General features: G+C 34.5%; 2 long non-coding RNA genes across 3 annotated transcripts; both read right to left on the minus strand.

The window, feature by feature from the left end:
* Positions 1–7,504: 7,504 nt before the first annotated feature.
* On the minus strand, positions 7,505–9,920 carry LOC124911097. The gene is made up of 3 exons (XR_007096574.1): positions 9,673–9,920; positions 9,395–9,598; positions 7,505–7,753 (listed from the first exon to the last, which is right to left on the minus strand). It is a non-coding gene; the product is annotated as an uncharacterized LOC124911097 (long non-coding RNA).
* Positions 9,921–11,549: 1,629 nt separating this feature from the next.
* Positions 11,550–13,558, minus strand: LOC124912614. Of its 2 annotated transcripts, none has more exons than XR_007096698.1 (5): positions 13,195–13,558; positions 12,278–12,381; positions 12,166–12,192; positions 11,952–12,024; positions 11,550–11,879 (listed from the first exon to the last, which is right to left on the minus strand). It is a non-coding gene; the product is annotated as an uncharacterized LOC124912614 (long non-coding RNA). The 2 variants fall into 2 exon arrangements; XR_007096699.1 differs by having other exon boundaries at positions 11,557–11,879; positions 12,278–12,323; positions 13,195–13,556.
* Between the last annotated feature and the right edge of the window lie 295 nt (positions 13,559–13,853).

A 13,853-nucleotide genomic window follows, 5' to 3' on the forward strand; every position in this document is an offset into this window, starting at 1 on the left:
AATTATGTACGATTGATCTCGGGTACTTATCAACAAACAATGTTTCGATACCTAGTAACAAATAGGGTTTTATACGGAATCGTATAAAACGATGTCTCATATCTATCAATAGATAATATTTTGTCAGATCATGTATGAATGATCTCGAATACTTGTCAAAAAGCAATGTTTTGATACCTATTAATAAATAGGGTTTTAGACTGAATCGTATAAAAACGATGTCTCGCATCTATCAATATATAGGGTTTTGGAGAATCGTGTAAGAAGAATCTCGGGTACTTGTCAACAATCAAGTTTTTGATTCCTATTAAGAAATAGGGTTTTATACGGAATTATATAAAAACGATTTCTCGTAACTATTGACAAATAGGGTTTTAGTTTTGCTTATTTTCTTTTGTAGTATTGATCCAAACTCTTGTCTTTTAAGGGAATATTTCAACAGAAGCCTTTTTCCTTTTTTTCAAAATGACATTCCGATGTGACTAATTTTTTTTGGATAAAGTGACATTTTTTATTACCCAGTCTTATCTTTACATCTTTTTTTTTCGAGATTGGTATGAACCTTATTCCTTCTAACGAACTATTACATTTTAGGATTTAAAACTTATTCGGGACTAAGCTTTAAACACCTCTTCCTCTCCTTTCTAATGGTTTTTCTTTTATCAAGGAATTATATTTCTTTTTCCCCAATTTTCGTGATATTGGCCATAAATTTGATCTCATGTATAAACAATTATCTGAAATCATAACTCTCAAAGAAGACAGTTAAAACTTCGATGTTTTGACAAAGATGCAACTATTTTTGGTTGTTGGCCTTGAACCACATTTCTTGAATGTTAACTCATCGTAAAATATCTTTAGAGAGGTTTACCAACTTTCTACTTTGTTTTTTTTTTCATTTTTCTCTTTTTTGTTGATTCTAGGTATATTTGGTAAATCAATATATTCTACTCTTTTAGTAGAAATCAAGACTAGAGTATGAGTTATCACGAATTGTGATTTCAATACCACAACCTTTTTTAGCCATTTTTTTGTTTTTGGATGTATATGGTAGGATTAGTTTATTCCTCTCTTGCCATAGCTATCAAGACTAGACTCTGAGTGAGAACAAATGGTGATTTCAATACCTCAACCAACACAAAAACATTTATATATTTTTTTTATTAATGACCGGGCCTGCAAACATGTAGGTTGCCTACATATCGTATCTCCTTTATTTTTATGAATGAAAAGAATAAGGACTAACGCAGTTTGTACACGAGTCCTCTGTATATGGTACAAGTTTTACCAAACATGAGATTTGACTATATTGAAATAATGTTATTTTAAGGTGGATCTTAGAATCATTCTACGCATAGCTTGATGTTATACAAAATATCTTTTAAGCGCGTCGAGATCGCTAGGTACAATAAATTCTTCACCTTCTAGAGTAGATATGCGGACAACTCTTCTAGAGAGGATTTTCTTGATTAGGAAGGGTCCTTCCCATTGGGGACAGAATTTTATCCGGGGTTTAGGAGTTCCCAGGTTCGTTTAAGAATGAAATAACATTATTTGAGGTTTATTGGTTTTACCTTTCTATTGAAGGTGTCTGATATTCGTTTTTTGTACGCTTGAGTTTTACATAGAGAGCCTTTAACCTCTTGTCATCCATTTATGGCAGTGAATCATATCGATATTTAAGTTAGTCTTCTTTGATAACATGACTTTCTAAGAGTGATTCTTAGACTTGGTATCTAAACTTTGATAGATTGTACGACGTCCATGCCGTAAACTAGTGAGTAGGGTGTTTCGTCTGTCGATGTTCTAAAGGTTGTATGATATCACTATAAGGCGTATGGCAAATTCTCATGTTAGTCCTTGTACGTGTTGATCATTTTCTTTATGATCCTAATAGCATTTTTGTTTGCCGTTTTAATCGCACCATTAGTTTGGGGTCTGTAGGGTGATGACTTATGATACTCGATCTTGAACTCGTTGAGCAATTGCAACACTTTCCTTTTGAAGTGTTGATCATTGTCTGAAATCAGTGTGTGAGGGACTAAATATCTAGTGGTGATTTTGTAAGAGGTTGCTTCAACCAATTTGTTGAAGTAGTCTATATCTACGAGTATGAACTCGTGTATGTTTGAATCATGGAGATAAATTTTCCCGATGACATTAATGCCCATGTATAAAAGAGTGAAGGGGATGTTATGTTGTAAAGGAGAGAGACCGAAGTATGCTTTAAGTTAACATCTACATATCTCACACATTTCTGCTTGAGGATTTGCCAATAATATCCTATACGAAGTATTTTCTTGGATAAATCTATTACGTTCATGTGTGGGCCACATGTCCACATGTCTCTGCATGTACCTCTTCCATGATCCTTTTGGATTCAGGAGTATCTATGTAGAGTATATTTTGACTGTCGAAAGATCAGCGGTAGCGGTAAATTTTGTTGGCAATCCAAACATAATTGGTGGACTATTGATGTAACGCTCATTGTTCCTTTCCTTAGAAGTGGGATATATATTCTCTATACTCTTATGTACTTCTTGAGAATATCCTACCAGAGTTTAGCAGAATTCTCAAAGGAACTTATTACTCCTTTTTCAAAAAAAAAAAATTGTTACTTTTGGCAAATTTTTAAGAGTTTGACTTTAATTCTATCGAGAATTTGAGTCATGGAGGGTGTCTACGAAGCGGTTTTGACAATTTGAAGCGTGAACAAATGATACTTGATCAAATTTGTTCATGAGTTTGGTTAGGTGGGCGTGATAGGGTTTTAAGATTTCCCTATTTAATTGCCACATCCCATTATCTTGGGATATAACAAGGTTAGAGACACCAATGATTTCTACCTTAATGATATTTCAATCTTCAAAGAATATGTATCTCAAAATATATGACCTGTCTTTGATTGTTTTAAATTGGCTCTGTTGCTGCAGAGAGATTTTCATCAGTCTTTGCACTTAAATGAAAACAATCATCTGGGAAGTGTAAAGATGATGTCTGAATTTGCCGGAAAAGTCCATATATATATTACCGAGGTTGGTAAAGATGGGGAATGTGGAAAACCGGAAGCGCTTCGTAGATTGTCAGAACTCAAATAACCGGATGCATTTCTTCAAAAAGCCGAACTCTAAAATGCAGATTACGTGCTTTATAAAAAGCCGATCTACAAAATACAGGTTATGTGCTTTGTATAAAGCCGATATGCAAAATACTGGTTACGTGCTTTGCAAAAAGATGATATGCAAAATGCTGACTTCGCTTTGCATAAACCGACATGCTAAATACCGACTCTGCTTTGCATAAAACCGATATGAAAAATGCCGACTCCACTTTGCATAAAAAGTCGATATGAAAAATGCGGACTCCACTTTGCATAAAACCGATATCCAAATTACCGAATCCTCTTTTTATAAACCGATATGCAAAATGCTGACTCCGCTTTGCATAAAACTGATATGTACAAAATACCGATCTTCTCAAATAACTGGCTATACTTGTGTAACTTGTCGATTTGCTGAATACCCGATCTTCAAAATGCCAATGTGTAAAATACTGGCTCCTCTTGTTATAAAATGCTGATTCTGATTTTCATAAAACTGACTTTACAAATTGCTGATTTTTCTTCTTCATAAATTTTCAATACTTAACAAAAACCGGCTTATTCAATTTAAGATATCGGTTGTCTTTTTCTAGTTTAATCTGCACGTGATTAATTTAACATAGTTAGGTTCTTATTTTAAATATTTAATTAATACTAATACTTAATTAACTATTTTTACTTAACAATTTCTTTTTTTTGATTATTTAAAATAAATATTCTAAACATGATACTTTTATAATTGTTGGCTAATTACCCTAAGTAAATTATCTAATTTAATCTAACAATTTCTCTTTTTTTGATTTTTTAACCTAAAACTATAAAACTCGGTCAACTTGATTCAAAAACATTTTTACTATGTAACAATTGACAACCCTGTCTAACATTCGAAGCAAAAAGTGCAGTTAGTCAACAAATCTGTAAGTTCACAAAAATCGTCAACAAAAGAGGTTCATGAATGAAAACATAAAATGAAAACGTATTTATGAGAAGAGAGGTTTAGCATCTCCCTTTTTTTCTCTTTTCGATGTCTTAAAATACTTCGGTTATAAACGTGCTGCTAGGTTGACCCATGTCGTTACCTCCATGACCTTTCCCCTTGTTGAAACAGGGTCATCATCAACCGCAAACCCATCACCTTGTCGTAGACTGCAATTTGAGCGAGCACTGCATGGAATTTCAAATTGACGAGAGCTCTGAATTTTAGTCGTCAATTGGGATAAATTCCACCCATCTCCAGCATCAGTTCATGTTACAGGCTCAATTTTCTTAGTAGCTTTAACTTGTTTAGTAGCCTTAACTTTTTTAGTAGCCTCAACTTGTTTAGCAGCCTCAACTTGTTTAGCAACTTAAGAAGCTTCGTTTTCCTCATCTTGATTCTTTGAGCTACTTCTTCATGTTCTCTCAATTTCTCAGCATCAACAACACTTTGAGATTTGGCCATGTCCATTATTGTGATGTGATAACTTCAATGACAGACTTAGTTTCGGTCTGAATGGTGAGAGTCTTGTTGAGTATGGGTTGCATCTTACCCAGTTCTTGCCGCATCTCCTACCTCATCTTTGCCAATTCTTAGTTCTACGCACTTAAAGAGGATACATGTAGTGCCTCCATTTGATTCAGTCGAGTCTGAATTGATTTTTTCCATAGAGAAAACATCTTCATGACAATCCGTTAGATGTCTGGCCAGGGTGTTTCCTTGGAGTTGAATCGAGTAGAGAAGTATGAGTTGATTGGGACAGATTGTAAGGGTAAAGCAAGACAGGCACTAACCTGAAGAGACATTTCCAGACCGGCAACTTCTTCTAGGCTCTTTTTCCTGTTCTTATGACTATGATCCGATATCCCTTTAGATTTAGAAAATGTACTCGATGTAGAGTGAGAAGGAGTCGGTTGCTTTGAATGTTGAGCTTCAATCTCCTCTTTAATAACCGGTTGTTCTAGATGAGGAATTTCATTACCAGTTGGTTTAGGATTCTCGACTTACTGAGAAGATGCAGGACCCTTGTTAGCCATAGACGAATGATTAAAATTCGTTGTATCTTGCCTATCCTCGTTCTCATTTTTATCAGAAGTTTTTCCTAGTAGAGTCGAGTCTGCTTCGTCAGCCAATGTAATTCTATGAGCCGCATAAATTCGTTCCCAATCCTGTTTTGACATACTGTCATACTACTCCTTAACACATCGTCCCCGTACCTCATAGCCATCGAATAGTTCTCGTTCTTAAGAACTTGTCCATCTTCGCTTTATGTCCCTCCCTCTTCAATCGACATTTGCTCTATTTGAATGGTTCGAAGGTCGCCTTGAGATGGAAACCTTTCTTCTATGAAGTCTAGAGGCACATTTTCGTCGACATAATTTAGATCTGTTCGCGGAAGGGGAATTTTTTATTCCTTTGATGTTGCACCACCATCCATATACTTGAGGGTTGTGGAGATGTACTCTTCGAGCAGCCCTTCCAGGTGATTGATTACCTCAACATCTACTTTAGTTGTGGTAGCATTCGAATCAATGTTCGATTGACATCCTTTGAAGAAAGGAAGAATTTCCTTGCCCATTGCATAAGCATCTACGAAAGCGAAACATCAGATGGCTTCGGGGGCAAATTTGGTTTTAGCAATAGAGAAAACAGCCTCCTCCAAACTTAGTATTTGTGACCATTTTTCTTCCTCTAATGCGTCTAGAAATGCTTGACAGACGTTCATTTCTAGTTTGAGATTAACCCAAGACTTGTATATATCAGTTTTCAACTAGGCGTAAGCCTCCGCTTATTCAAGTATTAATAGTATGTAGGTATGGGCTTCTGTTGTTACGTCAAGAGGTGAGTAAGGAATATGGACAGCAACACCATTTCCTGCTCCAGCCACCTCAACTTTTGAGGTTCTGGAACCGGTTCTCTAATTTCGAGCTGCCTTATTGTTCTCATTGCATCAGACGATGAGAAGCTCTTGGGGATTGCTAGAACATAATATTCATTAGGAAAAAACATGATATATAAGATCCCTTGAGGAAATGTAGCAGTAGGAATGAACAATTTATTTGCGACTATCATAGCCGATTTATCAACAGCATTGGAACCCTAGTACTCCGGTCCTAAGGCCTATTTGGTTCCACTTTTCAAAACCAAAAATTATTTTTATAATTTTGGAACCCCAATTCATTTTCAAATAATTCTAAGAAGTCAGAAAATGATATTAAAATATTTTCGGGATATTTTCTAAATAAATATTTTGACTAAGGCCCCATTTTGAATTTATTTTTAAATTCTAATGCTTTTCTGATATTCTCCAGGTCTTGTACTCAATCTTACATAATCGGAATCGCATGTACGCATTTCTAAATAATTTTGTACAATTATTTACGTAATCTAAACTTAACTTTACTTAGGACCCTTAAACTACTACTTAAAGAAAATATATGTTATAAACTAATTTTTTGATAGCTAGGCTTTTAAAAAATAAAACCGTTTTGAATGAGCGCGGATGACATAGTGTGAACTCCCTTTTTAAAGCGTAACCAAATAACGAACTCTAGTATAAAGTACGTTTATACACGTACATTTTACTGATTTTTCTAAAATATTTTGAAAACATTATTTGTAAATAAATAATCTTTTATTAAATTAATTATGCTCGATTAATTTAAACCAAATTTCAATCAAATTATCATTTGACTATAACAAATCCCCAGATTATTAAAATTTAAATAAAATTAATTATTTTTACATAATTAATTTTAAAATCTCCCATATACTATCAAAATATTTAAATAAAATATTTTATTTAAAAAAAGATATCTAGTACACAAATTAAGGTTGAAACACATCGAACATCGAGCCACCACGGATCCCACTGTATTGCCACATTTCATCCCACGCGTGCTAGGGTATGGGACAAGAGAGGGATTTTCCCGAGTGTTACCGTATGCCTTTTTATTGATTTTTAAAAATCAATTGGAGTCTCTGTTTCAAATAAATAATCTTTTATATTATTTTGAACACAGATTTTTAAATAATCAAATTTTAATTTGATTATAACAAAAGTTGTCATGGATTATATCACAAATTTTAACACTAGTAAAAAAAGTCTATATGATTGGTCTCCGAATCGCTATTAGCCTCTAAACCAATCGCTGGAGACACAAGGCGATTGGTTATAATCCAATCGCCATCAATCGGTAGAGGTTTCCTCGTCGTTGTCTTAATTGGAAGCGGCGATTGGTATAATCCCAATCGCTAAAACCTTATGGCGATTGAATTAAAACCAGTCGCGATTTACCTATACTCAATGACGATTGGTAATGCAACCAATCGCTACAGACTTTTTTTTTATAAAAAAAAAAAAAAATTTAAAATAATTCTTCATTAATCAAAGGCTTACTTCAACACAATCTTTATAAAGTATTTGCATTCAATATAGAATATTACTGTGATATAGTTTGAATACAAATGATTGGAATCATTCCATAACCAGAAAAACTAAATAACACAACCTTTCTTTACATATTGTTGTATCTAAAAACAAATGATTGAAGATGTAACCTCCCCCTTTCTGCAGCCGCAATAGACTATTTGTCTCGTTTTTCTTTCACAACAGCCGCAGTAACATACGTTTTGTGTGCCAACTCCATTTCTCGTTTTTCCACATCGTCAAAATCCTTTCAAATCAAAACCAACATATGAAAAATCTACATTACTATCTTTGTCAAAACTCAAAATGATCCAACATAGAATCACTTTTTGGATCTGGATATAAAAGAGAAATATTCAAAAGAATTATGAATCTATGTCTAATTAAGTTTGTTTTCAAACTATAGACAAAAGAATGTGTTAGATAAAATTAGATCGGTTAAATAAAACTTAACAAAAACAAATCCCTTGTGTAAGAACAGGCAAAGAATTCAACCGGTCAAAGAACTCAACTGGTTAAGAAACTTAACCGGTCAAGCAATCAAACCGACCAAAAACCTGACCGAACAAAGAAAGACAAGATTGGTCAAATTAGAAGGCCAGAATCATTGAACAGTCGGTCAATCAGAAGCTATGGAAAAACCGGAAGTCATCCGGTTAACATAAACAACCGACCAGTATAAAAAGACACTTCGAGTATCTGTTGAGGATGATACCGAAGGAACAGACTTAGTATTTCCATATTCATACAAGTCTGAGGACAGTCTGTAGGCTGTAGAAGATTGTCCTACAAGATCATTCCACTCCAGGATAAATCAGAAAGGCAATCTTCCAGGTACAAGCAATTGTCCAACCAATAGTTGCCATATTGAGTAAAAGACAAACCTAGCCAGTTTGACCTACACACTGGAAGACTAGACCACCAGGTCTGAAGACTAGACCGCCAGGTCTGAAGACTAGACCGCCAGGTCTGAAGACTAGACCGCCAGGTCTGAATCACTGAACCTCTGCTCAACCAATTAGATTCAAGGAGATGAAATGTGACTGTTGACACATTTCACCTATAAAAGAAGGAGTTGAAGAGGAATAAATGCGGTTACAAGTTCTAAGAATTTTCTACAGTCTAAGTCAAAAATCGTAAAGAGCTTAAGCGTTTATTTGAAGAGTAATTACAATTTCGGTTAAAATTGTACAAGTGTTATCGAGCAGAAAATAAGTCTCGATCGGATTGTGTTTGTGTATTCCTTAGTGAATATCCTTCTCGCGGTTTCGAGAGGAAGGGGTGACGTAGGAGTTTCATCTCCGAACATCCATAAAAACCTGTCTTGTTATTTACTTTCCCCCTGCTTTACAATCTAACTGATCTGCACTAACCTGCTAATACCGCTCCAACCGATTCAACATCACCGAAACCGAATTACCAAGCTGCAAAACCGACCCAGCAATCTCCAAACCTGTCTTATTCAAATCCGGTTCTGCCTATCTCGTATGTGTGCGGCTTCGACCTGAAACAAACCACTTCCGCACTTGAACTCGGTTCAAGGGTTTGTGACAGTTTGTGTAGTATTGAAACTCTGGTGTTAAATCTCTAACCGGATTAATCACCACCTTTAAGTGAGACGCGATAACCGATCAACCTCGGTCCCCCAGCCGCGACCTAGATCCTAATAGAATGGTTCTAAATAAACTGATTGATGGTTTCTCTTCTAGATTAGAATATTGTCCAAGAAAGTGGTTTGAAATGGGCCATATAATTTAGATCATGAACATAATTGTATGGCAAATGAAATACACCTATAATTTAGATCATGATCTGAAATAATAATATGTAAAAAAGTTACTAGATTCAAATGGGCTTAGAAGAGATATAAAGCGAAATAGTTAGTTACCTGATAAGGATCAACCGGAGTATAGGGAGAAACATCAAAGTCATAGGGATTTATGATCGAAGGGAGATTATTGGAGAAGTTGTTTTCAAGGAATAACATAAAAGATGACATTTGTTCTTCAAGGGAGTGTAGATCTTCCTGAAGCTACACAACTTTTTGACTTGAGGTTTTTGCAGCTGCAGCCTGCTTATCTGCCAACTTAAGCTAAACAAACCAAATAGTTAATAATATAGAAATCAATCACTTTTTCATTTTTCTCTTCATTCCAAATTTCCAACCTTTGTATCAACAAGTTGTTGCTTAGTAGATCGAATAATGGAATCTTTCTCAATGTCGTGATTTCTAATCTCATCAAGTTTTGATTGAAGAGAATTCATTTCCATCTTAGCATCCTCCTCTGATTTCAGGACCAACTCATCCTTCTCCAACAACTTTTCTTGCAATTCCTTCAATTCTTGCCTCAGGGCTATTAACTCCTCTTTTTCCTTCTCCTCATCTAATGCCTTCTTACTTGGAAAAGATTTACTTATCTGAAACAATCACAAGGAACTCAAAATCATAATAAACATGTATTCCTATTTGGAAACACTTTTGTTACTTTCCGAATATCGATTTGAATCCAGATCTGGATCTAACAGAGAAATCTACAATTAATTTATGAGTCTAGGCATGACTAAGTTCAAATACATAATGTGATCCCATCTGAATGAGAATGTTCCAGAAACAGTGTTTCCAAATGAAGCTAAACAACAAACCCTATTTGGTAACACTTGTTTCAGAATCTCAATCCAAATTTGAGAGAGAACAGACAATTAATTTATATACACACAGTTACCAAATGTGATCATCTATAAGAAATTGTGCTTCCAAATGAAGCTAAGTACAAACAGTTAGTCATAAAAAGGACTTGTTGATCTAGAGTAAGTATTATCTTTCTCCATTTCTTCTTCCAACACAGATAATCCATGAAACATTCGGAAGAAGAAGCATTTAACAATGGGAAATTTTCATGTTTTCAGGGTCTTATGCAAAACAAAATTTTTGTTTAACTGTATTCATCATCTTGTGAAATATCAAGAACATGGAATAGATGTTCAGAAACTAAGAACATGAATTATACAGAATATCTGATACAAAACAGAATGAGATTATCTTATGATCCGATCACCGATCCTTGATAATTTAATGAGTAGTGCTTGGGAAATAAGATGAATTGAAATTAGAATTTTTAAGAATTAAGTTGTGCACAACTGTTTTATGTACAATTCCACTTTAACAATCTATAAATTTCAATTCTAGTATACTTCATGTGCCTTTTAAGCCAATGCCATTCTTCCAACTGTTATTAAAATGTTGTTAGATGTTTAGAATTCAATGATTTCTCCAAACATAGAAACAAAATTGTAATTAACTCATTAGGGTAACAAATTAGGTTCGACTTCTCCTAAGAATGCCCAAAATTCCTCATTCTATTTCTAATGACAATTTTCACTCATTCAAGCATAGACAACTGGAAAACAATGATTGAGTTGACTGTTTAAAGCCTCCATAAAGAAATAAAACCATTAGAAATGGAACATGTTATGTGTATAAAGCATGGGTAAGAAGCACTAAATACCCATATGCTTGATTTTATAACAAAACCCTATATTCATTTTAGCCATAAATCAGAATAAAAAGACTCTCAGGTACATTACCAAAAGAAATATCAAGAAAAAGATCAACTGTTTTGCAATGAAATGTTAAAGAAAGGAATAAAAAATTTTCAAATAAATTTGTGAAATGATGATGAACTAGTTGATTTACAGAATGAGAAATGAAGAAGTAGAGTGTTAAATAGAAAGTTTCGTGCTCATGCATTTCAGAAACGTTTCCTATTGCTAATTTTAGTAGAAGGAATTTAAGATTTGAGCATGACATGAATTATCTATAAGTCTTCTTTAGTTAAGATCTTGAGTATTTAGATATAAATCTAGTATCAGCTGTCACGAGAACCTCAAAATGCTTTCCAATCAAAATAGCAGAAGAACGAAAAACAGGTTATTTGTGGTAATCCAGAAAATGAGAAACGTAAGTTAAAATATCAATAACTTTGGTTGACAAAAAGATATGAAGAATTAAAATTAAAATTGTATCCGCAGCTGGAAGTTCAAAACAATAAGGCTACATGTTCAAGCCACAACTCTTCAATGCTATTGGGTCTAATTCGTGTTCGTCTAAACATACTCCATTCGTGCTTACACAAAATTATGAGCAGAAAATGAATCGATCCATAAACAGTAAAATGTAAGCAATAAATTGATCAGGCCATACATCCAGCTGCATAATTATATACAAAACAGGAACATACCTTCAGGAATTCCTTGACCAATTAGCCGAGCCTTTCGACCAGTCTGTTCAAGAGCTTCTGTCATAATCTTCACAGGTGAAGATCCAAAAACCCTAACAACTTGATTACTTAAATCAACTTCAACATTCTTTACACCTACATTTTATAGACAATGAAACTAATTTAGGTATGACAACTTCCTTGCTTAAATCAATCGATTCATCCTACCTTCAATGAACTCTAATTTACTCTTGACTGCTTTTACACATCCCTCACATTTCATATCCACCATATACTCTGTCTGAATATAAATAGATCGGGAAATCAGATTTACTTAATCTATAATAGGTAATATATTTATATTTAGCAAACATGCAAAGATTTTTAATCAGTAGATTGAATTCGACAAATTCGATACAATTATTCTATTACAAAGACTTACAAATAACTCCGGCAAAGCGGCATCAATCTGCGAATCGAAAAAGGAGGCATAGAAATTAACGAAATCAGTAGGATGAAATAATTATAAAGTGAGAATGAGTGTTTATACTCACCAGTAAGGATTACAGCTTCCATATTCACAGATTTACAACCAGCATGCTGCGCGAATAATTCAAGATCTTTAGCCAATTGTTCTGCCTTTTCAAGAAATAACAGACTACACCAATAATAAATCAGCAAGGGTTCAAAGAACAGACAAAAAAGGAAATTGAAAAAAAAAAGTTATTAAAATCTGCAGAAAACACAAAAATCGCATGGTCCACACAAGAATGAGTATAACCAGAAAAAAATGCATGATCTCATATGAAACAATAAAACCCGAGAAAAGGGGTTAACAGAAAATATACAACAAGATGAAATTTCAGCATAAACAAGTCTCAACAACATCATCAATTACAAAATCCACTAATCATTCTTATAGGTTATATATACCATAGTCCACCTTGAACAGATTCAATCTACAGTTGTCATCTAAATGCATGATTCATTATTTATTATTCATGCTTCATTCCAATCACAACTTGCCTACATTCCCCACACAAAAAATGACTATTGTCATAAAGCTCCTGTTCCTATATATTCTCAATCAGTGTAATTAACAGTGTAAATCAAAGAAAAATGCTTACATGCCAAATTAGAAGGCCACAGGACTCATTAGAAGGCAGAAATTTGAGGTTTAGGCGATACGATTACAATAGTGAGATGATAACTGATGACTATGAACAAAAATAAATGAACGCAACATGATCCTGTCCGTATGCATATGAAAACTACTTTTATGGTGTGTAATTAAATTACTCTATCTAAGCCAGGTTTGGGTAATGTTGGAGAGAGTTACATTGTTGAACATCCAATCGATCTACTCAGCTATAGGAAAATCGCAAGATCGATCTCCTCCAACATGCAAGCAGAAACTCTAGGAAATCGAACATTACGCAAAAGAGAAATGAATCACGGAATAGAAACTTACAGCGTTACGGAGCTCATTATCAAGCTGCTGAATCGCGAGAGCAAAACTACGAGAAATCTTGTGGAGCATGGAGTAACAGAATCTCCAATGAGGATCCTGGGGGATCTGCTTTTCGACATGCCTCATCACCATTTTCAGTTTCAATAATGGATAGAAATCATCCGGATGCCTCTCAGTTCAAGCAGATTTATACAACATTTTGATAAAACTTGTACAGCAAACACAAACTCTTTCAGGACTATCATCTGTCGCAGAACTGTAATATACTTCTGAAATGGCGGAAACAGAAGTCTAAATAGAGGAATATGCTCCCTGAACAAACCAGTCGTAGCAATACAACCTAGATACAAACGATAGAGAGAAAGGAAAAGAAGAACAAATCCATTGTTATCAAATCCTATTATCAAATCTGAAGAAGATGAGGAAATAATGTCTAGGCGGAAGAGGGGAAATTTGATGAAATGGCCCCCATAACAGGGGAAATTCCAAAAAGGGCCCCCGCCTACTAATGTTGGCAAAAAGGGCCTTTTTGCCCTACGAAATGTCAGAAATATCCCTTCGGCGTCAGTTTTTACGCTCATAGACGCGAATTACCAACCATGTGATTTAATCTAAATCGCGTGAGTTCATCACCGCGATTTAGATGAAATGCGTGATTG

The sequence above is a fragment of the Impatiens glandulifera genome, chromosome 8, assembly GCF_907164915.1.
Source record: "Impatiens glandulifera chromosome 8, dImpGla2.1, whole genome shotgun sequence".
NCBI classification, from domain to species: domain Eukaryota; kingdom Viridiplantae; phylum Streptophyta; class Magnoliopsida; order Ericales; family Balsaminaceae; genus Impatiens; species Impatiens glandulifera.